Below are 26,086 nucleotides of genomic sequence, written 5' to 3' on the forward strand. Positions count from 1 at the left end.
TCCTTTAAACACGTATGCGTTGCTGTTGAGGTTTTCTCGCTGTCGCTTGGAACCCAGAGCCACAGCACAACAACAACGGAAACGTCCGTAAGAAGAGCTAAACCTCGACGCGGGAAAAGTATGTTCCGCTATTTCTTTTCGACCGCTCGGTCTGTCACTGTCGTCTCTAGTAAAATCTGCTTCGCGTGTTTCTGCATAATTTACTTGTTCTGTAAGATCACGGGAGTATGTTAGTTTCAGAATGTTTAAAATGCATTGTCAGATGTGGGGTTCGAACCCACGCTCCCTTATGGGAACCAGAGCTTAAATCTGGCGCCTTAGACCGCTCGGCCAATCTGACGTGCGAGGCAAGAGCTCCAGAGACTTCCATCTCTAGCAATATCTCAAAGAACCTCACTGCGAAATCTGTTTCTTTTTTCGGTAGGATGGAATTATGTCAGTTTCAGAAAATTTAAGACGCTATGTCAGACGTGGCGTAGGAAATGCACCCTCCCCTTCGGGAACGAATGTGGCGCGTTGGACCGCTTTCTTCCGTCGTTTCTAGTTTGAACTGTAACTAGCAAAACTGTATTTAGTAATAGGAACATTTTCACATTGATGCAAAGAAAACTAGATATTAGCCAACGGCAAATAAGGCCGTTTCCTAGCAACAGCCACGCTGTGCATAACGCTCTCGTGGGAAGCCAATGAAATACTTCCTGTGAGGCTCAAACTGTCGACCTTCACTTTACAATACTTCGGCACTGCCCCGGTGGTACCGACGCATACATACTGAAGCGTCTTTGGATCGTCAGTGAGTACTTCATATTAGAAATTTCGTGTTCGCCCTGATGTGCATTAAAGGGCAGATTCTTCAGTAAAAGTTAGTTCTGCGCTCAGTTTCAGTATATGGCCCTAGCAGCACCAGGAAAACGGGTTCAGATGTGCTCGCCTTCCACTCGGCGTTGAGCGCCTACAGCGAGATTGCCTTCGGCCTCTGGCGCCATTAGGGAAGGCGACACATCACGGAGCAAGCAGCGCGTAGCAGAAGGCGGTGGTGGTGTGTCGGTCAGCATGGTTGCTTCCCAAGTAGCTGATCCGGGTTCGAAGCCCGGACACCGCACGCAAGTTGTCTTCTTTACTCAGGAGAGTGTTTCCAACGCTCGCGATCGTCGAATTTCCAAACTGTCGTGTTACGAATGGTTTTCCTTCGCCCCTCGTCCAGCTCCGCGTAGGCTAGTGCGGATTGCGATTCACAGCATCGTGTGTCCCCATGTGTCGACTTGTCCCGACTTTGCTCGGCTGACGCGAAAGCTGACGCTTGCAAATGGGCGTATATGTAGAGGACAGGCGCTAGAAACGACTGGGAGAGACCGACTCGACAAACGCGCAACGGACCCTTTCATTTGACTGTGGCCGCAGGTTCGCGAATTTGGGTCCCGAGAGGCAAGAGAGGGGTCAGCGTGCTGGACCGTACCATTACCGCGCAGCAACACCGAAAACTAAGGGAAAAGGCAAAATTAAAGAATCCAACAGCACGTAGACTTCCTAGTTAGCCACCGAGCCGTGTACTAAGCACGCAAAAACGCTGCTTAACTTCGGTGATCGGACGAGAACCCGTGTCGTCAGCGTGGCACACAAGTCGGCGAGAACGTTTCCAGACGTGCGGACATCTTAGTCCTTGTACAGATCACTTGGGATTTGCCTGGCAGTCTCTCGCGCTGCCTTTTAGGGAAGCAATATGAAATAGCCCTTGGTGGGATCTAACCCATAGCCTTCCCGTTGTTAGCATGACACACTAACTTAGTGAGCTTACTGCCCACGCAATACGGCCGCTTCACATCTCCAGCACCTGAGCCACCGTTTCATCTATCTTTATTAAGGCCTTACGATTCCTTTAAACACGTATGCGTTGCTGTTGAGGTTTTCTCGCTGTCGCTTGGAACCCAGAGCCACAGCACAACAACAACGGAAACGTCCGTAAGAAGAGCTAAACCTCGACGCGGGAAAAGTATGTTCCGCTATTTCTTTTCGACCGCTCGGTCTGTCACTGTCGTCTCTAGTAAAATCTGCTTCGCGTGTTTCTGCATAATTTACTTGTTCTGTAAGATCACGGGAGTATGTTAGTTTCAGAATGTTTAAAATGCATTGTCAGATGTGGGGTTCGAACCCACGCTCCCTTATGGGAACCAGAGCTTAAATCTGGCGCCTTAGACCGCTCGGCCAATCTGACGTGCGAGGCAAGAGCTCCAGAGACTTCCATCTCTAGCAATATCTCAAAGAACCTCACTGCGAAATCTGTTTCTTTTTTCGGTAGGATGGAATTATGTCAGTTTCAGAAAATTTAAGACGCTATGTCAGACGTGGCGTAGGAAATGCACCCTCCCCTTCGGGAACGAATGTGGCGCGTTGGACCGCTTTCTTCCGTCGTTTCTAGTTTGAACTGTAACTAGCAAAACTGTATTTAGTAATAGGAACATTTTCACATTGATGCAAAGAAAACTAGATATTAGCCAACGGCAAATAAGGCCGTTTCCTAGCAACAGCCACGCTGTGCATAACGCTCTCGTGGGAAGCCAATGAAATACTTCCTGTGAGGCTCAAACTGTCGACCTTCACTTTACAATACTTCGGCACTGCCCCGGTGGTACCGACGCATACATACTGAAGCGTCTTTGGATCGTCAGTGAGTACTTCATATTAGAAATTTCGTGTTCGCCCTGATGTGCATTAAAGGGCAGATTCTTCAGTAAAAGTTAGTTCTGCGCTCAGTTTCAGTATATGGCCCTAGCAGCACCAGGAAAACGGGTTCAGATGTGCTCGCCTTCCACTCGGCGTTGAGCGCCTACAGCGAGATTGCCTTCGGCCTCTGGCGCCATTAGGGAAGGCGACACATCACGGAGCAAGCAGCGCGTAGCAGAAGGCGGTGGTGGTGTGTCGGTCAGCATGGTTGCTTCCCAAGTAGCTGATCCGGGTTCGAAGCCCGGACACCGCACGCAAGTTGTCTTCTTTACTCAGGAGAGTGTTTCCAACGCTCGCGATCGTCGAATTTCCAAACTGTCGTGTTACGAATGGTTTTCCTTCGCCCCTCGTCCAGCTCCGCGTAGGCTAGTGCGGATTGCGATTCACAGCATCGTGTGTCCCCATGTGTCGACTTGTCCCGACTTTGCTCGGCTGACGCGAAAGCTGACGCTTGCAAATGGGCGTATATGTAGAGGACAGGCGCTAGAAACGACTGGGAGAGACCGACTCGACAAACGCGCAACGGACCCTTTCATTTGACTGTGGCCGCAGGTTCGCGAATTTGGGTCCCGAGAGGCAAGAGAGGGGTCAGCGTGCTGGACCGTACCATTACCGCGCAGCAACACCGAAAACTAAGGGAAAAGGCAAAATTAAAGAATCCAACAGCACGTAGACTTCCTAGTTAGCCACCGAGCCGTGTACTAAGCACGCAAAAACGCTGCTTAACTTCGGTGATCGGACGAGAACCCGTGTCGTCAGCGTGGCACACAAGTCGGCGAGAACGTTTCCAGACGTGCGGACATCTTAGTCCTTGTACAGATCACTTGGGATTTGCCTGGCAGTCTCTCGCGCTGCCTTTTAGGGAAGCAATATGAAATAGCCCTTGGTGGGATCTAACCCATAGCCTTCCCGTTGTTAGCATGACACACTAACTTAGTGAGCTTACTGCCCACGCAATACGGCCGCTTCACATCTCCAGCACCTGAGCCACCGTTTCATCTATCTTTATTAAGGCCTTACGATTCCTTTAAACACGTATGCGTTGCTGTTGAGGTTTTCTCGCTGTCGCTTGGAACCCAGAGCCACAGCACAACAACAACGGAAACGTCCGTAAGAAGAGCTAAACCTCGACGCGGGAAAAGTATGTTCCGCTATTTCTTTTCGACCGCTCGGTCTGTCACTGTCGTCTCTAGTAAAATCTGCTTCGCGTGTTTCTGCATAATTTACTTGTTCTGTAAGATCACGGGAGTATGTTAGTTTCAGAATGTTTAAAATGCATTGTCAGATGTGGGGTTCGAACCCACGCTCCCTTATGGGAACCAGAGCTTAAATCTGGCGCCTTAGACCGCTCGGCCAATCTGACGTGCGAGGCAAGAGCTCCAGAGACTTCCATCTCTAGCAATATCTCAAAGAACCTCACTGCGAAATCTGTTTCTTTTTTCGGTAGGATGGAATTATGTCAGTTTTAGAAAATTTAAGACGCTATGTCAGACGTGGCGTAGGAAATGCACCCTCCCCTTCGGGAACGAATGTGGCGCGTTGGACCGCTTTCTTCCGTCGTTTCTAGTTTGAACTGTAACTAGCAAAACTGTATTTAGTAATAGGAACATTTTCACATTGATGCAAAGAAAACTAGATATTAGCCAACGGCAAATAAGGCCGTTTCCTAGCAACAGCCACGCTGTGCATAACGCTCTCGTGGGAAGCCAATGAAATACTTCCTGTGAGGCTCAAACTGTCGACCTTCACTTTACAATACTTCGGCACTGCCCCGGTGGTACCGACGCATACATACTGAAGCGTCTTTGGATCGTCAGTGAGTACTTCATATTAGAAATTTCGTGTTCACCCTGATGTGCATTAAAGGGCAGATTCTTCAGTAAAAGTTAGTTCTGCGCTCAGTTTCAGTATATGGCCCTAGCAGCACCAGGAAAACGGGTTCAGATGTGCTCGCCTTCCACTCGGCGTTGAGCGCCTACAGCGAGATTGCCTTCGGCCTCTGGCGCCATTAGGGAAGGCGACACATCACGGAGCAAGCAGCGCGTAGCAGAAGGCGGTGGTGGTGTGTCGGTCAGCATGGTTGCTTCCCAAGTAGCTGATCCGGGTTCGAAGCCCGGACACCGCACGCAAGTTGTCTTCTTTACTCAGGAGAGTGTTTCCAACGCTCGCGATCGTCGAATTTCCAAACTGTCGTGTTACGAATGGTTTTCCTTCGCCCCTCGTCCAGCTCCGCGTAGGCTAGTGCGGATTGCGATTCACAGCATCGTGTGTCCCCATGTGTCGACTTGTCCCGACTTTGCTCGGCTGACGCGAAAGCTGACGCTTGCAAATGGGCGTATATGTAGAGGACAGGCGCTAGAAACGACTGGGAGAGACCGACTCGACAAACGCGCAACGGACCCTTTCATTTGACTGTGGCCGCAGGTTCGCGAATTTGGGTCCCGAGAGGCAAGAGAGGGGTCAGCGTGCTGGACCGTATCATTACCGCGCAGCAACACCGAAAACTAAGGGAAAAGGCAAAATTAAAGAATCCAACAGCACGTAGACTTCCTAGTTAGCCACCGAGCCGTGTACTAAGCACGCAAAAACGCTGCTTAACTTCGGTGATCGGACGAGAACCCGTGTCGTCAGCGTGGCACACAAGTCGGCGAGAACGTTTCCAGACGTGCGGACATCTTAGTCCTTGTACAGATCACTTGGGATTTGCCTGGCAGTCTCTCGCGCTGCCTTTTAGGGAAGCAATATGAAATAGCCCTTGGTGGGATCTAACCCATAGCCTTCCCGTTGTTAGCATGACACACTAACTTAGTGAGCTTACTGCCCACGCAATACGGCCGCTTCACATCTCCAGCACCTGAGCCACCGTTTCATCTATCTTTATTAAGGCCTTACGATTCCTTTAAACACGTATGCGTTGCTGTTGAGGTTTTCTCGCTGTCGCTTGGAACCCAGAGCCACAGCACAACAACAACGGAAACGTCCGTAAGAAGAGCTAAACCTCGACGCGGGAAAAGTATGTTCCGCTATTTCTTTTCGACCGCTCGGTCTGTCACTGTCGTCTCTAGTAAAATCTGCTTCGCGTGTTTCTGCATAATTTACTTGTTCTGTAAGATCACGGGAGTATGTTAGTTTCAGAATGTTTAAAATGCATTGTCAGATGTGGGGTTCGAACCCACGCTCCCTTATGGGAACCAGAGCTTAAATCTGGCGCCTTAGACCGCTCGGCCAATCTGACGTGCGAGGCAAGAGCTCCAGAGACTTCCATCTCTAGCAATATCTCAAAGAACCTCACTGCGAAATCTGTTTCTTTTTTCGGTAGGATGGAATTATGTCAGTTTCAGAAAATTTAAGACGCTATGTCAGACGTGGCGTAGGAAATGCACCCTCCCCTTCGGGAACGAATGTGGCGCGTTGGACCGCTTTCTTCCGTCGTTTCTAGTTTGAACTGTAACTAGCAAAACTGTATTTAGTAATAGGAACATTTTCACATTGATGCAAAGAAAACTAGATATTAGCCAACGGCAAATAAGGCCGTTTCCTAGCAACAGCCACGCTGTGCATAACGCTCTCGTGGGAAGCCAATGAAATACTTCCTGTGAGGCTCAAACTGTCGACCTTCACTTTACAATACTTCGGCACTGCCCCGGTGGTACCGACGCATACATACTGAAGCGTCTTTGGATCGTCAGTGAGTACTTCATATTAGAAATTTCGTGTTCGCCCTGATGTGCATTAAAGGGCAGATTCTTCAGTAAAAGTTAGTTCTGCGCTCAGTTTCAGTATATGGCCCTAGCAGCACCAGGAAAACGGGTTCAGATGTGCTCGCCTTCCACTCGGCGTTGAGCGCCTACAGCGAGATTGCCTTCGGCCTCTGGCGCCATTAGGGAAGGCGACACATCACGGAGCAAGCAGCGCGTAGCAGAAGGCGGTGGTGGTGTGTCGGTCAGCATGGTTGCTTCCCAAGTAGCTGATCCGGGTTCGAAGCCCGGACACCGCACGCAAGTTGTCTTCTTTACTCAGGAGAGTGTTTCCAACGCTCGCGATCGTCGAATTTCCAAACTGTCGTGTTACGAATGGTTTTCCTTCGCCCCTCGTCCAGCTCCGCGTAGGCTAGTGCGGATTGCGATTCACAGCATCGTGTGTCCCCATGTGTCGACTTGTCCCGACTTTGCTCGGCTGACGCGAAAGCTGACGCTTGCAAATGGGCGTATATGTAGAGGACAGGCGCTAGAAACGACTGGGAGAGACCAACTCGACAAACGCGCAACGGACCCTTTCATTTGACTGTGGCCGCAGGTTCGCGAATTTGGGTCCCGAGAGGCAAGAGAGGGGTCAGCGTGCTGAACCGTATCATTACCGCGCAGCAACACCGAAAACTAAGGGAAAAGGCAAAATTAAAGAATCCAACAGCACGCAGACTTCCTAGTTAGCCACCGAGCCGTGTACTAAGCACGCAAAAACGCTGCTTAACTTCGGTGATCGGACGAGAACCCGTGTCGTCAGCGTGGCACACAAGTCGGCGAGAACGTTTCCAGACGTGCGGACATCTTAGTCCTTGTACAGATCACTTGGGATTTGCCTGGCAGTCTCTCGCGCTGCCTTTTAGGGAAGCAATATGAAATAGCCCTTGGTGGGATCTAACCCATAGCCTTCCCGTTGTTAGCATGACACACTAACTTAGTGAGCTTACTGCCCACGCAATACGGCCGCTTCACATCTCCAGCACCTGAGCCACCGTTTCATCTATCTTTATTAAGGCCTTACGATTCCTTTAAACACGTATGCGTTGCTGTTGAGGTTTTCTCGCTGTCGCTTGGAACCCAGAGCCACAGCACAACAACAACGGAAACGTCCGTAAGAAGAGCTAAACCTCGACGCGGGAAAAGTATGTTCCGCTATTTCTTTTCGACCGCTCGGTCTGTCACTATCGTCTCTAGTAAAATCTGCTTCGCGTGTTTCTGCATAATTTACTTGTTCTGTAAGATCACGGGAGTATGTTAGTTTCAGAATGTTTAAAATGCATTGTCAGATGTGGGGTTCGAACCCACGCTCCCTTATGGGAACCAGAGCTTAAATCTGGCGCCTTAGACCGCTCGGCCAATCTGACGTGCGAGGCAAGAGCTCCAGAGACTTCCATCTCTAGCAATATCTCAAAGAACCTCACTGCGAAATCTGTTTCTTTTTTCGGTAGGATGGAATTATGTCAGTTTTAGAAAATTTAAGACGCTATGTCAGACGTGGCGTAGGAAATGCACCCTCCCCTTCGGGAACGAATGTGGCGCGTTGGACCGCTTTCTTCCGTCGTTTCTAGTTTGAACTGTAACTAGCAAAACTGTATTTAGTAATAGGAACATTTTCACATTGATGCAAAGAAAACTAGATATTAGCCAACGGCAAATAAGGCCGTTTCCTAGCAACAGCCACCCTGTGCATAACGCTCTCGTGGGAAGCCAATGAAATACTTCCTGTGAGGCTCAAACTGTCGACCTTCACTTTACAATACTTCGGCACTGCCCCGGTGGTACCGACGCATACATACTGAAGCGTCTTTGGATCGTCAGTGAGTACTTCATATTAGAAATTTCGTGTTCACCCTGATGTGCATTAAAGGGCAGATTCTTCAGTAAAAGTTAGTTCTGCGCTCAGTTTCAGTATATGGCCCTAGCAGCACCAGGAAAACGGGTTCAGATGTGCTCGCCTTCCACTCGGCGTTGAGCGCCTACAGCGAGATTGCCTTCGGCCTCTGGCGCCATTAGGGAAGGCGACACATCACGGAGCAAGCAGCGCGTAGCAGAAGGCGGTGGTGGTGTGTCGGTCAGCATGGTTGCTTCCCAAGTAGCTGATCCGGGTTCGAAGCCCGGACACCGCACGCAAGTTGTCTTCTTTACTCAGGAGAGTGTTTCCAACGCTCGCGATCGTCGAATTTCCAAACTGTCGTGTTACGAATGGTTTTCCTTCGCCCCTCGTCCAGCTCCGCGTAGGCTAGTGCGGATTGCGATTCACAGCATCGTGTGTCCCCATGTGTCGACTTGTCCCGACTTTGCTCGGCTGACGCGAAAGCTGACGCTTGCAAATGGGCGTATATGTAGAGGACAGGCGCTAGAAACGACTGGGAGAGACCGACTCGACAAACGCGCAACGGACCCTTTCATTTGACTGTGGCCGCAGGTTCGCGAATTTGGGTCCCGAGAGGCAAGAGAGGGGTCAGCGTGCTGGACCGTACCATTACCGCGCAGCAACACCGAAAACTAAGGGAAAAGGCAAAATTAAAGAATCCAACAGCACGTAGACTTCCTAGTTAGCCACCGAGCCGTGTACTAAGCACGCAAAAACGCTGCTTAACTTCGGTGATCGGACGAGAACCCGTGTCGTCAGCGTGGCACACAAGTCGGCGAGAACGTTTCCAGACGTGCGGACATCTTAGTCCTTGTACAGATCACTTGGGATTTGCCTGGCAGTCTCTCGCGCTGCCTTTTAGGGAAGCAATATGAAATAGCCCTTGGTGGGATCTAACCCATAGCCTTCCCGTTGTTAGCATGACACACTAACTTAGTGAGCTTACTGCCCACGCAATACGGCCGCTTCACATCTCCAGCACCTGAGCCACCGTTTCATCTATCTTTATTAAGGCCTTACGATTCCTTTAAACACGTATGCGTTGCTGTTGAGGTTTTCTCGCTGTCGCTTGGAACCCAGAGCCACAGCACAACAACAACGGAAACGTCCGTAAGAAGAGCTAAACCTCGACGCGGGAAAAGTATGTTCCGCTATTTCTTTTCGACCGCTCGGTCTGTCACTGTCGTCTCTAGTAAAATCTGCTTCGCGTGTTTCTGCATAATTTACTTGTTCTGTAAGATCACGGGAGTATGTTAGTTTCAGAATGTTTAAAATGCATTGTCAGATGTGGGGTTCGAACCCACGCTCCCTTATGGGAACCAGAGCTTAAATCTGGCGCCTTAGACCGCTCGGCCAATCTGACGTGCGAGGCAAGAGCTCCAGAGACTTCCATCTCTAGCAATATCTCAAAGAACCTCACTGCGAAATCTGTTTCTTTTTTCGGTAGGATGGAATTATGTCAGTTTTAGAAAATTTAAGACGCTATGTCAGAAGTGGCGTAGGAAATGCACCCTCCCCTTCGGGAACGAATGTGGCGCGTTGGACCGCTTTCTTCCGTCGTTTCTAGTTTGAACTGTAACTAGCAAAACTGTATTTAGTAATAGGAACATTTTCACATTGATGCAAAGAAAACTAGATATTAGCCAACGGCAAATAAGGCCGTTTCCTAGCAACAGCCACGCTGTGCATAACGCTCTCGTGGGAAGCCAATGAAATACTTCCTGTGAGGCTCAAACTGTCGACCTTCACTTTACAATACTTCGGCACCGCCCCGGTGGTACCGACGCATACATACTGAAGCGTCTTTGGATCGTCAGTGAGTACTTCATATTAGAAATTTCGTGTTCGCCCTGATGTGCATTAAAGGGCAGATTCTTCAGTAAAAGTTAGTTCTGCGCTCAGTTTCAGTATATGGCCCTAGCAGCACCAGGAAAACGGGTTCAGATGTGCTCGCCTTCCACTCGGCGTTGAGCGCCTACAGCGAGATTGCCTTCGGCCTCTGGCGCCATTAGGGAAGGCGACACATCACGGAGCAAGCAGCGCGTAGCAGAAGGCGGTGGTGGTGTGTCGGTCAGCATGGTTGCTTCCCAAGTAGCTGATCCGGGTTCGAAGCCCGGACACCGCACGCAAGTTGTCTTCTTTACTCAGGAGAGTGTTTCCAACGCTCGCGATCGTCGAATTTCCAAACTGTCGTGTTACGAATGGTTTTCCTTCGCCCCTCGTCCAGCTCCGCGTAGGCTAGTGCGGATTGCGATTCACAGCATCGTGTGTCCCCATGTGTCGACTTGTCCCGACTTTGCTCGGCTGACGCGAAAGCTGACGCTTGCAAATGGGCGTATATGTAGAGGACAGGCGCTAGAAACGACTGGGAGAGACCGACTCGACAAACGCGCAACGGACCCTTTCATTTGACTGTGGCCGCAGGTTCGCGAATTTGGGTCCCGAGAGGCAAGAGAGGGGTCAGCGTGCTGGACCGTACCATTACCGCGCAGCAACACCGAAAACTAAGGGAAAAGGCAAAATTAAAGAATCCAACAGCACGTAGACTTCCTAGTTAGCCACCGAGCCGTGTACTAAGCACGCAAAAACGCTGCTTAACTTCGGTGATCGGACGAGAACCCGTGTCGTCAGCGTGGCACACAAGTCGGCGAGAACGTTTCCAGACGTGCGGACATCTTAGTCCTTGTACAGATCACTTGGGATTTGCCTGGCAGTCTCTCGCGCTGCCTTTTAGGGAAGCAATATGAAATAGCCCTTGGTGGGATCTAACCCATAGCCTTCCCGTTGTTAGCATGACACACTAACTTAGTGAGCTTACTGCCCACGCAATACGGCCGCTTCACATCTCCAGCACCTGAGCCACCGTTTCATCTATCTTTATTAAGGCCTTACGATTCCTTTAAACACGTATGCGTTGCTGTTGAGGTTTTCTCGCTGTCGCTTGGAACCCAGAGCCACAGCACAACAACAACGGAAACGTCCGTAAGAAGAGCTAAACCTCGACGCGGGAAAAGTATGTTCCGCTATTTCTTTTCGACCGCTCGGTCTGTCACTGTCGTCTCTAGTAAAATCTGCTTCGCGTGTTTCTGCATAATTTACTTGTTCTGTAAGATCACGGGAGTATGTTAGTTTCAGAATGTTTAAAATGCATTGTCAGATGTGGGGTTCGAACCCACGCTCCCTTATGGGAACCAGAGCTTAAATCTGGCGCCTTAGACCGCTCGGCCAATCTGACGTGCGAGGCAAGAGCTCCAGAGACTTCCATCTCTAGCAATATCTCAAAGAACCTCACTGCGAAATCTGTTTCTTTTTTCGGTAGGATGGAATTATGTCAGTTTTAGAAAATTTAAGACGCTATGTCAGACGTGGCGTAGGAAATGCACCCTCCCCTTCGGGAACGAATGTGGCGCGTTGGACCGCTTTCTTCCGTCGTTTCTAGTTTGAACTGTAACTAGCAAAACTGTATTTAGTAATAGGAACATTTTCACATTGATGCAAAGAAAACTAGATATTAGCCAACGGCAAATAAGGCCGTTTCCTAGCAACAGCCACGCTGTGCATAACGCTCTCGTGGGAAGCCAATGAAATACTTCCTGTGAGGCTCAAACTGTCGACCTTCACTTTACAATACTTCGGCACTGCCCCGGTGGTACCGACGCATACATACTGAAGCGTCTTTGGATCGTCAGTGAGTACTTCATATTAGAAATTTCGTGTTCGCCCTGATGTGCATTAAAGGGCAGATTCTTCAGTAAAAGTTAGTTCTGCGCTCAGTTTCAGTATATGGCCCTAGCAGCACCAGGAAAACGGGTTCAGATGTGCTCGCCTTCCACTCGGCGTTGAGCGCCTACAGCGAGATTGCCTTCGGCCTCTGGCGCCATTAGGGAAGGCGACACATCACGGAGCAAGCAGCGCGTAGCAGAAGGCGGTGGTGGTGTGTCGGTCAGCATGGTTGCTTCCCAAGTAGCTGATCCGGGTTCGAAGCCCGGACACCGCACGCAAGTTGTCTTCTTTACTCAGGAGAGTGTTTCCAACGCTCGCGATCGTCGAATTTCCAAACTGTCGTGTTACGAATGGTTTTCCTTCGCCCCTCGTCCAGCTCCGCGTAGGCTAGTGCGGATTGCGATTCACAGCATCGTGTGTCCCCATGTGTCGACTTGTCCCGACTTTGCTCGGCTGACGCGAAAGCTGACGCTTGCAAATGGGCGTATATGTAGAGGACAGGCGCTAGAAACGACTGGGAGAGACCGACTCGACAAACGCGCAACGGACCCTTTCATTTGACTGTGGCCGCAGGTTCGCGAATTTGGGTCCCGAGAGGCAAGAGAGGGGTCAGCGTGCTGGACCGTACCATTACCGCGCAGCAACACCGAAAACTAAGGGAAAAGGCAAAATTAAAGAATCCAACAGCACGTAGACTTCCTAGTTAGCCACCGAGCCGTGTACTAAGCACGCAAAAACGCTGCTTAACTTCGGTGATCGGACGAGAACCCGTGTCGTCAGCGTGGCACACAAGTCGGCGAGAACGTTTCCAGACGTGCGGACATCTTAGTCCTTGTACAGATCACTTGGGATTTGCCTGGCAGTCTCTCGCGCTGCCTTTTAGGGAAGCAATATGAAATAGCCCTTGGTGGGATCTAACCCATAGCCTTCCCGTTGTTAGCATGACACACTAACTTAGTGAGCTTACTGCCCACGCAATACGGCCGCTTCACATCTCCAGCACCTGAGCCACCGTTTCATCTATCTTTATTAAGGCCTTACGATTCCTTTAAACACGTATGCGTTGCTGTTGAGGTTTTCTCGCTGTCGCTTGGAACCCAGAGCCACAGCACAACAACAACGGAAACGTCCGTAAGAAGAGCTAAACCTCGACGCGGGAAAAGTATGTTCCGCTATTTCTTTTCGACCGCTCGGTCTGTCACTGTCGTCTCTAGTAAAATCTGCTTCGCGTGTTTCTGCATAATTTACTTGTTCTGTAAGATCACGGGAGTATGTTAGTTTCAGAATGTTTAAAATGCATTGTCAGATGTGGGGTTCGAACCCACGCTCCCTTATGGGAACCAGAGCTTAAATCTGGCGCCTTAGACCGCTCGGCCAATCTGACGTGCGAGGCAAGAGCTCCAGAGACTTCCATCTCTAGCAATATCTCAAAGAACCTCACTGCGAAATCTGTTTCTTTTTTCGGTAGGATGGAATTATGTCAGTTTTAGAAAATTTAAGACGCTATGTCAGACGTGGCGTAGGAAATGCACCCTCCCCTTCGGGAACGAATGTGGCGCGTTGGACCGCTTTCTTCCGTCGTTTCTAGTTTGAACTGTAACTAGCAAAACTGTATTTAGTAATAGGAACATTTTCACATTGATGCAAAGAAAACTAGATATTAGCCAACGGCAAATAAGGCCGTTTCCTAGCAACAGCCACGCTGTGCATAACGCTCTCGTGGGAAGCCAATGAAATACTTCCTGTGAGGCTCAAACTGTCGACCTTCACTTTACAATACTTCGGCACTGCCCCGGTGGTACCGACGCATACATACTGAAGCGTCTTTGGATCGTCAGTGAGTACTTCATATTAGAAATTTCGTGTTCGCCCTGATGTGCATTAAAGGGCAGATTCTTCAGTAAAAGTTAGTTCTGCGCTCAGTTTCAGTATATGGCCCTAGCAGCACCAGGAAAACGGGTTCAGATGTGCTCGCCTTCCACTCGGCGTTGAGCGCCTACAGCGAGATTGCCTTCGGCCTCTGGCGCCATTAGGGAAGGCGACACATCACGGAGCAAGCAGCGCGTAGCAGAAGGCGGTGGTGGTGTGTCGGTCAGCATGGTTGCTTCCCAAGTAGCTGATCCGGGTTCGAAGCCCGGACACCGCACGCAAGTTGTCTTCTTTACTCAGGAGAGTGTTTCCAACGCTCGCGATCGTCGAATTTCCAAACTGTCGTGTTACGAATGGTTTTCCTTCGCCCCTCGTCCAGCTCCGCGTAGGCTAGTGCGGATTGCGATTCACAGCATCGTGTGTCCCCATGTGTCGACTTGTCCCGACTTTGCTCGGCTGACGCGAAAGCTGACGCTTGCAAATGGGCGTATATGTAGAGGACAGGCGCTAGAAACGACTGGGAGAGACCGACTCGACAAACGCGCAACGGACCCTTTCATTTGACTGTGGCCGCAGGTTCGCGAATTTGGGTCCCGAGAGGCAAGAGAGGGGTCAGCGTGCTGGACCGTACCATTACCGCGCAGCAACACCGAAAACTAAGGGAAAAGGCAAAATTAAAGAATCCAACAGCACGTAGACTTCCTAGTTAGCCACCGAGCCGTGTACTAAGCACGCAAAAACGCTGCTTAACTTCGGTGATCGGACGAGAACCCGTGTCGTCAGCGTGGCACACAAGTCGGCGAGAACGTTTCCAGACGTGCGGACATCTTAGTCCTTGTACAGATCACTTGGGATTTGCCTGGCAGTCTCTCGCGCTGCCTTTTAGGGAAGCAATATGAAATAGCCCTTGGTGGGATCTAACCCATAGCCTTCCCGTTGTTAGCATGACACACTAACTTAGTGAGCTTACTGCCCACGCAATACGGCCGCTTCACATCTCCAGCACCTGAGCCACCGTTTCATCTATCTTTATTAAGGCCTTACGATTCCTTTAAACACGTATGCGTTGCTGTTGAGGTTTTCTCGCTGTCGCTTGGAACCCAGAGCCACAGCACAACAACAACGGAAACGTCCGTAAGAAGAGCTAAACCTCGACGCGGGAAAAGTATGTTCCGCTATTTCTTTTCGACCGCTCGGTCTGTCACTGTCGTCTCTAGTAAAATCTGCTTCGCGTGTTTCTGCATAATTTACTTGTTCTGTAAGATCACGGGAGTATGTTAGTTTCAGAATGTTTAAAATGCATTGTCAGATGTGGGGTTCGAACCCACGCTCCCTTATGGGAACCAGAGCTTAAATCTGGCGCCTTAGACCGCTCGGCCAATCTGACGTGCGAGGCAAGAGCTCCAGAGACTTCCATCTCTAGCAATATCTCAAAGAACCTCACTGCGAAATCTGTTTCTTTTTTCGGTAGGATGGAATTATGTCAGTTTTAGAAAATTTAAGACGCTATGTCAGACGTGGCGTAGGAAATGCACCCTCCCCTTCGGGAACGAATGTGGCGCGTTGGACCGCTTTCTTCCGTCGTTTCTAGTTTGAACTGTAACTAGCAAAACTGTATTTAGTAATAGGAACATTTTCACATTGATGCAAAGAAAACTAGATATTAGCCAACGGCAAATAAGGCCGTTTCCTAGCAACAGCCACGCTGTGCATAACGCTCTCGTGGGAAGCCAATGAAATACTTCCTGTGAGGCTCAAACTGTCGACCTTCACTTTACAATACTTCGGCACTGCCCCGGTGGTACCGACGCATACATACTGAAGCGTCTTTGGATCGTCAGTGAGTACTTCATATTAGAAATTTCGTGTTCGCCCTGATGTGCATTAAAGGGCAGATTCTTCAGTAAAAGTTAGTTCTGCGCTCAGTTTCAGTATATGGCCCTAGCAGCACCAGGAAAACGGGTTCAGATGTGCTCGCCTTCCACTCGGCGTTGAGCGCCTACAGCGAGATTGCCTTCGGCCTCTGGCGCCATTAGGGAAGGCGACACATCACGGAGCAAGCAGCGCGTAGCAGAAGGCGGTGGTGGTGTGTCGGTCAGCATGGTTGCTTCCCAAGTAGCTGATCCGGGTTCGAAGCCCGGACACCGCACGCAAGTTGTCTTCTTTACTCAGGAGAGTGTTTCCAACGCTCGCGATCGTCGAATTTCCAAACTGTCGTGTTACGAATGGTTTTCCTTCGCCCCTCGTCCAGCTCCGCGTAGGCTAGTGCGGATTGCGATTCACAGCATCGTGTGTCCCCATGTGTCGACTTGTCCCGACTTTGCTCGGCTGACGCGAAAGCTGACGCTTGCAAATGGGCGTATATGTAGAGGACAGGCGCTAGAAACGACTGGGAGAGACCGACTCGACAAACGCGCAACGGACCCTTTCATTTGACTGTGGCCGCAGGTTCGCGAATTTGGGTCCCGAGAGGCAAGAGAGGGGTCAGCGTGCTGGACCGTACCATTACCGCGCAGCAACACCGAAAACTAAGGGAAAAGGCAAAATTAAAGAATCCAACAGCACGTAGACTTCCTAGTTAGCCACCGAGCCGTGTACTAAGCACGCAAAAACGCTGCTTAACTTCGGTGATCGGACGAGAACCCGTGTCGTCAGCGTGGCACACAAGTCGGCGAGAACGTTTCCAGACGTGCGGACATCTTAGTCCTTGTACAGATCACTTGGGATTTGCCTGGCAGTCTCTCGCGCTGCCTTTTAGGGAAGCAATATGAAATAGCCCTTGGTGGGATCTAACCCATAGCCTTCCCGTTGTTAGCATGACACACTAACTTAGTGAGCTTACTGCCCACGCAATACGGCCGCTTCACATCTCCAGCACCTGAGCCACCGTTTCATCTATCTTTATTAAGGCCTTACGATTCCTTTAAACACGTATGCGTTGCTGTTGAGGTTTTCTCGCTGTCGCTTGGAACCCAGAGCCACAGCACAACAACAACGGAAACGTCCGTAAGAAGAGCTAAACCTCGACGCGGGAAAAGTATGTTCCGCTATTTCTTTTCGACCGCTCGGTCTGTCACTGTCGTCTCTAGTAAAATCTGCTTCGCGTGTTTCTGCATAATTTACTTGTTCTGTAAGATCACGGGAGTATGTTAGTTTCAGAATGTTTAAAATGCATTGTCAGATGTGGGGTTCGAACCCACGCTCCCTTATGGGAACCAGAGCTTAAATCTGGCGCCTTAGACCGCTCGGCCAATCTGACGTGGGAGGCAAGAGCTCCAGAGACTTCCATCTCTAGCAATATCTCAAAGAACCTCACTGCGAAATCTGTTTCTTTTTTCGGTAGGATGGAATTATGTCAGTTTTAGAAAATTTAAGACGCTATGTCAGACGTGGCGTAGGAAATGCACCCTCCCCTTCGGGAACGAATGTGGCGCGTTGGACCGCTTTCTTCCGTCGTTTCTAGTTTGAACTGTAACTAGCAAAACTGTATTTAGTAATAGGAACATTTTCACATTGATGCAAAGAAAACTAGATATTAGCCAACGGCAAATAAGGCCGTTTCCTAGCAACAGCCACGCTGTGCATAACGCTCTCGTGGGAAGCCAATGAAATACTTCCTGTGAGGCTCAAACTGTCGACCTTCACTTTACAATACTTCGGCACTGCCCCGGTGGTACCGACGCATACATACTGAAGCGTCTTTGGATCGTCAGTGAGTACTTCATATTAGAAATTTCGTGTTCGCCCTGATGTGCATTAAAGGGCAGATTCTTCAGTAAAAGTTAGTTCTGCGCTCAGTTTCAGTATATGGCCCTAGCAGCACCAGGAAAACGGGTTCAGATGTGCTCGCCTTCCACTCGGCGTTGAGCGCCTACAGCGAGATTGCCTTCGGCCTCTGGCGCCATTAGGGAAGGCGACACATCACGGAGCAAGCAGCGCGTAGCAGAAGGCGGTGGTGGTGTGTCGGTCAGCATGGTTGCTTCCCAAGTAGCTGATCCGGGTTCGAAGCCCGGACACCGCACGCAAGTTGTCTTCTTTACTCAGGAGAGTGTTTCCAACGCTCGCGATCGTCGAATTTCCAAACTGTCGTGTTACGAATGGTTTTCCTTCGCCCCTCGTCCAGCTCCGCGTAGGCTAGTGCGGATTGCGATTCACAGCATCGTGTGTCCCCATGTGTCGACTTGTCCCGACTTTGCTCGGCTGACGCGAAAGCTGACGCTTGCAAATGGGCGTATATGTAGAGGACAGGCGCTAGAAACGACTGGGAGAGACCGACTCGACAAACGCGCAACGGACCCTTTCATTTGACTGTGGCCGCAGGTTCGCGAATTTGGGTCCCGAGAGGCAAGAGAGGGGTCAGCGTGCTGGACCGTACCATTACCGCGCAGCAACACCGAAAACTAAGGGAAAAGGCAAAATTAAAGAATCCAACAGCACGTAGACTTCCTAGTTAGCCACCGAGCCGTGTACTAAGCACGCAAAAACGCTGCTTAACTTCGGTGATCGGACGAGAACCCGTGTCGTCAGCGTGGCACACAAGTCGGCGAGAACGTTTCCAGACGTGCGGACATCTTAGTCCTTGTACAGATCACTTGGGATTTGCCTGGCAGTCTCTCGCGCTGCCTTTTAGGGAAGCAATATGAAATAGCCCTTGGTGGGATCTAACCCATAGCCTTCCCGTTGTTAGCATGACACACTAACTTAGTGAGCTTACTGCCCACGCAATACGGCCGCTTCACATCTCCAGCACCTGAGCCACCGTTTCATCTATCTTTATTAAGGCCTTACGATTCCTTTAAACACGTATGCGTTGCTGTTGAGGTTTTCTCGCTGTCGCTTGGAACCCAGAGCCACAGCACAACAACAACGGAAACGTCCGTAAGAAGAGCTAAACCTCGACGCGGGAAAAGTATGTTCCGCTATTTCTTTTCGACCGCTCGGTCTGTCACTGTCGTCTCTAGTAAAATCTGCTTCGCGTGTTTCTGCATAATTTACTTGTTCTGTAAGATCACGGGAGTATGTTAGTTTCAGAATGTTTAAAATGCATTGTCAGATGTGGGGTTCGAACCCACGCTCCCTTATGGGAACCAGAGCTTAAATCTGGCGCCTTAGACCGCTCGGCCAATCTGACGTGCGAGGCAAGAGCTCCAGAGACTTCCATCTCTAGCAATATCTCAAAGAACCTCACTGCGAAATCTGTTTCTTTTTTCGGTAGGATGGAATTATGTCAGTTTTAGAAAATTTAAGACGCTATGTCAGACGTGGCGTAGGAAATGCACCCTCCCCTTCGGGAACGAATGTGGCGCGTTGGACCGCTTTCTTCCGTCGTTTCTAGTTTGAACTGTAACTAGCAAAACTGTATTTAGTAATAGGAACATTTTCACATTGATGCAAAGAAAACTAGATATTAGCCAACGGCAAATAAGGCCGTTTCCTAGCAACAGCCACGCTGTGCATAACGCTCTCGTGGGAAGCCAATGAAATACTTCCTGTGAGGCTCAAACTGTCGACCTTCACTTTACAATACTTCGGCACTGCCCCGGTGGTACCGACGCATACATACTGAAGCGTCTTTGGATCGTCAGTGAGTACTTCATATTAGAAATTTCGTGTTCGCCCTGATGTGCATTAAAGGGCAGATTCTTCAGTAAAAGTTAGTTCTGCGCTCAGTTTCAGTATATGGCCCTAGCAGCACCAGGAAAACGGGTTCAGATGTGCTCGCCTTCCACTCGGCGTTGAGCGCCTACAGCGAGATTGCCTTCGGCCTCTGGCGCCATTAGGGAAGGCGACACATCACGGAGCAAGCAGCGCGTAGCAGAAGGCGGTGGTGGTGTGTCGGTCAGCATGGTTGCTTCCCAAGTAGCTGATCCGGGTTCGAAGCCCGGACACCGCACGCAAGTTGTCTTCTTTACTCAGGAGAGTGTTTCCAACGCTCGCGATCGTCGAATTTCCAAACTGTCGTGTTACGAATGGTTTTCCTTCGCCCCTCGTCCAGCTCCGCGTAGGCTAGTGCGGATTGCGATTCACAGCATCGTGTGTCCCCATGTGTCGACTTGTCCCGACTTTGCTCGGCTGACGCGAAAGCTGACGCTTGCAAATGGGCGTATATGTAGAGGACAGGCGCTAGAAACGACTGGGAGAGACCGACTCGACAAACGCGCAACGGACCCTTTCATTTGACTGTGGCCGCAGGTTCGCGAATTTGGGTCCCGAGAGGCAAGAGAGGGGTCAGCGTGCTGGACCGTATCATTACCGCGCAGCAACACCGAAAACTAAGGGAAAAGGCAAAATTAAAGAATCCAACAGCACGTAGACTTCCTAGTTAGCCACCGAGCCGTGTACTAAGCACGCAAAAACGCTGCTTAACTTCGGTGATCGGACGAGAACCCGTGTCGTCAGCGTGGCACACAAGTCGGCGAGAACGTTTCCAGACGTGCGGACATCTTAGTCCTTGTACAGATCACTTGGGATTTGCCTGGCAGTCTCTCGCGCTGCCTTTTAGGGAAGCAATATGAAATAGCCCTTGGTGGGATCTAACCCATAGCCTTCCCGTTGTTAGCATGACACACTAACTTAGTGAGCTTACTGCCCACGCAATACGGCCGCTTCACATCTCCAGCACCTGAGCCACCGTTTCATCTATCTTTATTAAGGCCTTACGATTCCTTTAAACACGTATGCGTTGCTGTTGAGGTTTTCTCGCTGTCGCTTGGAACCCAGAGCCACAGCACAACAACAACGGAAACGTCCGTAAGAAGAGCTAAACCTCGACGCGGGAAAAGTATGTTCCGCTATTTCTTTTCGACCGCTCGGTCTGTCACTGTCGTCTCTAGTAAAATCTGCTTCGCGTGTTTCTGCATAATTTACTTGTTCTGTAAGATCACGGGAGTATGTTAGTTTCAGAATGTTTAAAATGCATTGTCAGATGTGGGGTTCGAACCCACGCTCCCTTATGGGAACCAGAGCTTAAATCTGGCGCCTTAGACCGCTCGGCCAATCTGACGTGCGAGGCAAGAGCTCCAGAGACTTCCATCTCTAGCAATATCTCAAAGAACCTCACTGCGAAATCTGTTTCTTTTTTCGGTAGGATGGAATTATGTCAGTTTTAGAAAATTTAAGACGCTATGTCAGACGTGGCGTAGGAAATGCACCCTCCCCTTCGGGAACGAATGTGGCGCGTTGGACCGCTTTCTTCCGTCGTTTCTAGTTTGAACTGTAACTAGCAAAACTGTATTTAGTAATAGGAACATTTTCACATTGATGCAAAGAAAACTAGATATTAGCCAACGGCAAATAAGGCCGTTTCCTAGCAACAGCCACGCTGTGCATAACGCTCTCGTGGGAAGCCAATGAAATACTTCCTGTGAGGCTCAAACTGTCGACCTTCACTTTACAATACTTCGGCACTGCCCCGGTGGTACCGACGCATACATACTGAAGCGTCTTTGGATCGTCAGTGAGTACTTCATATTAGAAATTTCGTGTTCGCCCTGATGTGCATTAAAGGGCAGATTCTTCAGTAAAAGTTAGTTCTGCGCTCAGTTTCAGTATATGGCCCTAGCAGCACCAGGAAAACGGGTTCAGATGTGCTCGCCTTCCACTCGGCGTTGAGCGCCTACAGCGAGATTGCCTTCGGCCTCTGGCGCCATTAGGGAAGGCGACACATCACGGAGCAAGCAGCGCGTAGCAGAAGGCGGTCGTGGTGTGTCGGTCAGCATGGTTGCTTCCCAAGTAGCTGATCCGGGTTCGAAGCCCGGACACCGCACGCAAGTTGTCTTCTTTACTCAGGAGAGTGTTTCCAACGCTCGCGATCGTCGAATTTCCAAACTGTCGTGTTACGAATGGTTTTCCTTCACCCCTCGTCCAGCTCCGCGTAGGCTAGTGCGGATTGCGATTCACAGCATCGTGTGTCCCCATGTGTCGACTTGTCCCGACTTTGCTCGGCTGACGCGAAAGCTGACGCTTGCAAATGGGCGTATATGTAGAGGACAGGCGCTAGAAACGACTGGGAGAGACCGACTCGACAAACGCGCAACGGACCCTTTCATTTGACTGTGGCCGCAGGTTCGCGAATTTGGGTCCCGAGAGGCAAGAGAGGGGTCAGCGTGCTGGACCGTATCATTACCGCGCAGCAACACCGAAAACTAAGGGAAAAGGCAAAATTAAAGAATCCAACAGCACGTAGACTTCCTAGTTAGCCACCGAGCCGTGTACTAAGCACGCAAAAACGCTGCTTAACTTCGGTGATCGGACGAGAACCCGTGTCGTCAGCGTGGCACACAAGTCGGCGAGAACGTTTCCAGACGTGCGGACATCTTAGTCCTTGTACAGATCACTTGGGATTTGCCTGGCAGTCTCTCGCGCTGCCTTTTAGGGAAGCAATATGAAATAGCCCTTGGTGGGATCTAACCCATAGCCTTCCCGTTGTTAGCATGACACACTAACTTAGTGAGCTTACTGCCCACGCAATACGGCCGCTTCACATCTCCAGCACCTGAGCCACCGTTTCATCTATCTTTATTAAGGCCTTACGATTCCTTTAAACACGTATGCGTTGCTGTTGAGGTTTTCTCGCTGTCGCTTGGAACCCAGAGCCACAGCACAACAACAACGGAAACGTCCGTAAGAAGAGCTAAACCTCGACGCGGGAAAAGTATGTTCCGCTATTTCTTTTCGACCGCTCGGTCTGTCACTGTCGTCTCTAGTAAAATCTGCTTCGCGTGTTTCTGCATAATTTACTTGTTCTGTAAGATCACGGGAGTATGTTAGTTTCAGAATGTTTAAAATGCATTGTCAGATGTGGGGTTCGAACCCACGCTCCCTTATGGGAACCAGAGCTTAAATCTGGCGCCTTAGACCGCTCGGCCAATCTGACGTGCGAGGCAAGAGCTCCAGAGACTTCCATCTCTAGCAATATCTCAAAGAACCTCACTGCGAAATCTGTTTCTTTTTTCGGTAGGATGGAATTATGTCAGTTTTAGAAAATTTAAGACGCTATGTCAGACGTGGCGTAGGAAATGCACCCTCCCCTTCGGGAACGAATGTGGCGCGTTGGACCGCTTTCTTCCGTCGTTTCTAGTTTGAACTGTAACTAGCAAAACTGTATTTAGTAATAGGAACATTTTCACATTGATGCAAAGAAAACTAGATATTAGCCAACGGCAAATAAGGCCGTTTCCTAGCAACAGCCACGCTGTGCATAACGCTCTCGTGGGAAGCCAATGAAATACTTCCTGTGAGGCTCAAACTGTCGACCTTCACTTTACAATACTTCGGCACTGCCCCGGTGGTACCGACGCATACATACTGAAGCGTCTTTGGATCGTCAGTGAGTACTTCATATTAGAAATTTCGTGTTCGCCCTGATGTGCATTAAAGGGCAGATTCTTCAGTAAAAGTTAGTTCTGCGCTCAGTTTCAGTATATGGCCCTAGCAGCACCAGGAAAACGGGTTCAGATGTGCTCGCCTTCCACTCGGCGTTGAGCGCCTACAGCGAGATTGCCTTCGGCCTCTGGCGCCAGGAGGGAAGGCGACACATCACGGAGCAAGCAGCGCGTAGCAGAAGGCGGTGGTGGTGTGTCGGTCAGCATGGTTGCTTCCCAAGTAGCTGATCCGGGTTCGAAGCCCGGACACCGCACGCAAGTTGTCTTCTTTACTCAGGAGAGTGTTTCCAACGCTCGCGATCGTCGAATTTCCAAACTGTCGTGTTACGAATGGTTTTCCTTCGCCCCTCGTCCAGCTCCGCGTAGGCTAGTGCGGATTGCGATTCACAGCATCGTGTGTCCCCATGTGTCGACTTGTCCCGACTTTGCTCGGCTGACGCGAAAGCTGACGCTTGCAAATGGGCGTATATGTAGAGGACAGGCGCTAGAAACGACTGGGAGAGACCGACTCGACAAACGCGCAACGGACCCTTTCATTTGACTGTGGCCGCAGGTTCGCGAATTTGGGTCCCGAGAGGCAAGAGAGGGGTCAGCGTGCTGGACCGTATCATTACCGCGCAGCAACACCGAAAACTAAGGGAAAAGGCAAAATTAAAGAATCCAACAGCACGTAGACTTCCTAGTTAGCCACCGAGCCGTGTACTAAGCACGCAAAAACGCTGCTTAACTTCGGTGATCGGACGAGAACCCGTGTCGTCAGCGTGGCACACAAGTCGGCGAGAACGTTTCCAGACGTGCGGACATCTTAGTCCTTGTACAGATCACTTGGGATTTGCCTGGCAGTCTCTCGCGCTGCCTTTTAGGGAAGCAATATGAAATAGCCCTTGGTGGGATCTAACCCATAGCCTTCCCGTTGTTAGCATGACACACTAACTTAGTGAGCTTACTGCCCACGCAATACGGCCGCTTCACATCTCCAGCACCTGAGCCACCGTTTCATCTATCTTTATTAAGGCCTTACGATTCCTTTAAACACGTATGCGTTGCTGTTGAGGTTTTCTCGCTGTCGCTTGGAACCCAGAGCCACAGCACAACAACAACGGAAACGTCCGTAAGAAGAGCTAAACCTCGACGCGGGAAAAGTATGTTCCGCTATTTCTTTTCGACCGCTCGGTCTGTCACTGTCGTCTCTAGTAAAATCTGCTTCGCGTGTTTCTGCATAATTTACTTGTTCTGTAAGATCACGGGAGTATGTTAGTTTCAGAATGTTTAAAATGCATTGTCAGATGTGGGGTTCGAACCCACGCTCCCTTATGGGAACCAGAGCTTAAATCTGGCGCCTTAGACCGCTCGGCCAATCTGACGTGCGAGGCAAGAGCTCCAGAGACTTCCATCTCTAGCAATATCTCAAAGAACCTCACTGCGAAATCTGTTTCTTTTTTCGGTAGGATGGAATTATGTCAGTTTTAGAAAATTTAAGACGCTATGTCAGACGTGGCGTAGGAAATGCACCCTCCCCTTCGGGAACGAATGTGGCGCGTTGGACCGCTTTCTTCCGTCGTTTCTAGTTTGAACTGTAACTAGCAAAACTGTATTTAGTAATAGGAACATTTTCACATTGATGCAAAGAAAACTAGATATTAGCCAACGGCAAATAAGGCCGTTTCCTAGCAACAGCCACGCTGTGCATAACGCTCTCGTGGGAAGCCAATGAAATACTTCCTGTGAGGCTCAAACTGTCGACCTTCACTTTACAATACTTCGGCACTGCCCCGGTGGTACCGACGCATACATACTGAAGCGTCTTTGGATCGTCAGTGAGTACTTCATATTAGAAATTTCGTGTTCGCCCTGATGTGCATTAAAGGGCAGATTCTTCAGTAAAAGTTAGTTCTGCGCTCAGTTTCAGTATATGGCCCTAGCAGCACCAGGAAAACGGGTTCAGATGTGCTCGCCTTCCACTCGGCGTTGAGCGCCTACAGCGAGATTGCCTTCGGCCTCTGGCGCCAGGAGGGAAGGCGACACATCACGGAGCAAGCAGCGCGTAGCAGAAGGCGGTGGTGGTGTGTCGGTCAGCATGGTTGCTTCCCAAGTAGCTGATCCGGGTTCGAAGCCCGGACACCGCACGCAAGTTGTCTTCTTTACTCAGGAGAGTGTTTCCAACGCTCGCGATCGTCGAATTTCCAAACTGTCGTGTTACGAATGGTTTTCCTTCGCCCCTCGTCCAGCTCCGCGTAGGCTAGTGCGGATTGCGATTCACAGCATCGTGTGTCCCCATGTGTCGACTTGTCCCGACTTTGCTCGGCTGACGCGAAAGCTGACGCTTGCAAATGGGCGTATATGTAGAGGACAGGCGCTAGAAACGACTGGGAGAGACCGACTCGACAAACGCGCAACGGACCCTTTCATTTGACTGTGGCCGCAGGTTCGCGAATTTGGGTCCCGAGAGGCAAGAGAGGGGTCAGCGTGCTGGACCGTATCATTACCGCGCAGCAACACCGAAAACTAAGGGAAAAGGCAAAATTAAAGAATCCAACAGCACGTAGACTTCCTAGTTAGCCACCGAGCCGTGTACTAAGCACGCAAAAACGCTGCTTAACTTCGGTGATCGGACGAGAACCCGTGTCGTCAGCGTGGCACACAAGTCGGCGAGAACGTTTCCAGACGTGCGGACATCTTAGTCCTTGTACAGATCACTTGGGATTTGCCTGGCAGTCTCTCGCGCTGCCTTTTAGGGAAGCAATATGAAATAGCCCTTGGTGGGATCTAACCCA

General features: G+C 50.2%; 14 non-coding genes across 14 annotated transcripts; all 14 read right to left on the bottom strand.

The window, feature by feature from the left end:
* Positions 1–256: 256 nt before the first annotated feature.
* On the bottom strand, positions 257–340 carry Trnal-uaa. Its single transcript has one exon. It is a non-coding gene; the product is annotated as a tRNA-Leu (tRNA).
* A 1,788-nt stretch (positions 341–2,128) lies between these two features.
* On the bottom strand, positions 2,129–2,212 carry Trnal-uaa. Its single transcript has one exon. It is a non-coding gene; the product is annotated as a tRNA-Leu (tRNA).
* Positions 2,213–4,000: 1,788 nt separating this feature from the next.
* On the bottom strand, positions 4,001–4,084 carry Trnal-uaa. The gene has a single exon. It is a non-coding gene; the product is annotated as a tRNA-Leu (tRNA).
* A 1,788-nt stretch (positions 4,085–5,872) lies between these two features.
* On the bottom strand, positions 5,873–5,956 carry Trnal-uaa. The gene has a single exon. It is a non-coding gene; the product is annotated as a tRNA-Leu (tRNA).
* A 1,788-nt stretch (positions 5,957–7,744) lies between these two features.
* Trnal-uaa lies at positions 7,745–7,828 on the bottom strand. Its single transcript has one exon. It is a non-coding gene; the product is annotated as a tRNA-Leu (tRNA).
* A 1,788-nt stretch (positions 7,829–9,616) lies between these two features.
* Trnal-uaa lies at positions 9,617–9,700 on the bottom strand. Its single transcript has one exon. It is a non-coding gene; the product is annotated as a tRNA-Leu (tRNA).
* Positions 9,701–11,488: 1,788 nt separating this feature from the next.
* Positions 11,489–11,572, bottom strand: Trnal-uaa. The gene has a single exon. It is a non-coding gene; the product is annotated as a tRNA-Leu (tRNA).
* Positions 11,573–13,360: 1,788 nt separating this feature from the next.
* Positions 13,361–13,444, bottom strand: Trnal-uaa. Its single transcript has one exon. It is a non-coding gene; the product is annotated as a tRNA-Leu (tRNA).
* Positions 13,445–15,232: 1,788 nt separating this feature from the next.
* Trnal-uaa lies at positions 15,233–15,316 on the bottom strand. The gene has a single exon. It is a non-coding gene; the product is annotated as a tRNA-Leu (tRNA).
* Positions 15,317–17,104: 1,788 nt separating this feature from the next.
* On the bottom strand, positions 17,105–17,188 carry Trnal-uaa. Its single transcript has one exon. It is a non-coding gene; the product is annotated as a tRNA-Leu (tRNA).
* A 1,788-nt stretch (positions 17,189–18,976) lies between these two features.
* On the bottom strand, positions 18,977–19,060 carry Trnal-uaa. Its single transcript has one exon. It is a non-coding gene; the product is annotated as a tRNA-Leu (tRNA).
* Positions 19,061–20,848: 1,788 nt separating this feature from the next.
* On the bottom strand, positions 20,849–20,932 carry Trnal-uaa. The gene has a single exon. It is a non-coding gene; the product is annotated as a tRNA-Leu (tRNA).
* A 1,788-nt stretch (positions 20,933–22,720) lies between these two features.
* Positions 22,721–22,804, bottom strand: Trnal-uaa. Its single transcript has one exon. It is a non-coding gene; the product is annotated as a tRNA-Leu (tRNA).
* A 1,788-nt stretch (positions 22,805–24,592) lies between these two features.
* Trnal-uaa lies at positions 24,593–24,676 on the bottom strand. The gene has a single exon. It is a non-coding gene; the product is annotated as a tRNA-Leu (tRNA).
* Positions 24,677–26,086: the final 1,410 nt, after the last annotated feature.

Source organism: Schistocerca piceifrons, chromosome 7 (genome assembly GCF_021461385.2).
Source record: "Schistocerca piceifrons isolate TAMUIC-IGC-003096 chromosome 7, iqSchPice1.1, whole genome shotgun sequence".
Taxonomy (NCBI): Eukaryota; Metazoa; Arthropoda; class Insecta; order Orthoptera; family Acrididae; genus Schistocerca; species Schistocerca piceifrons.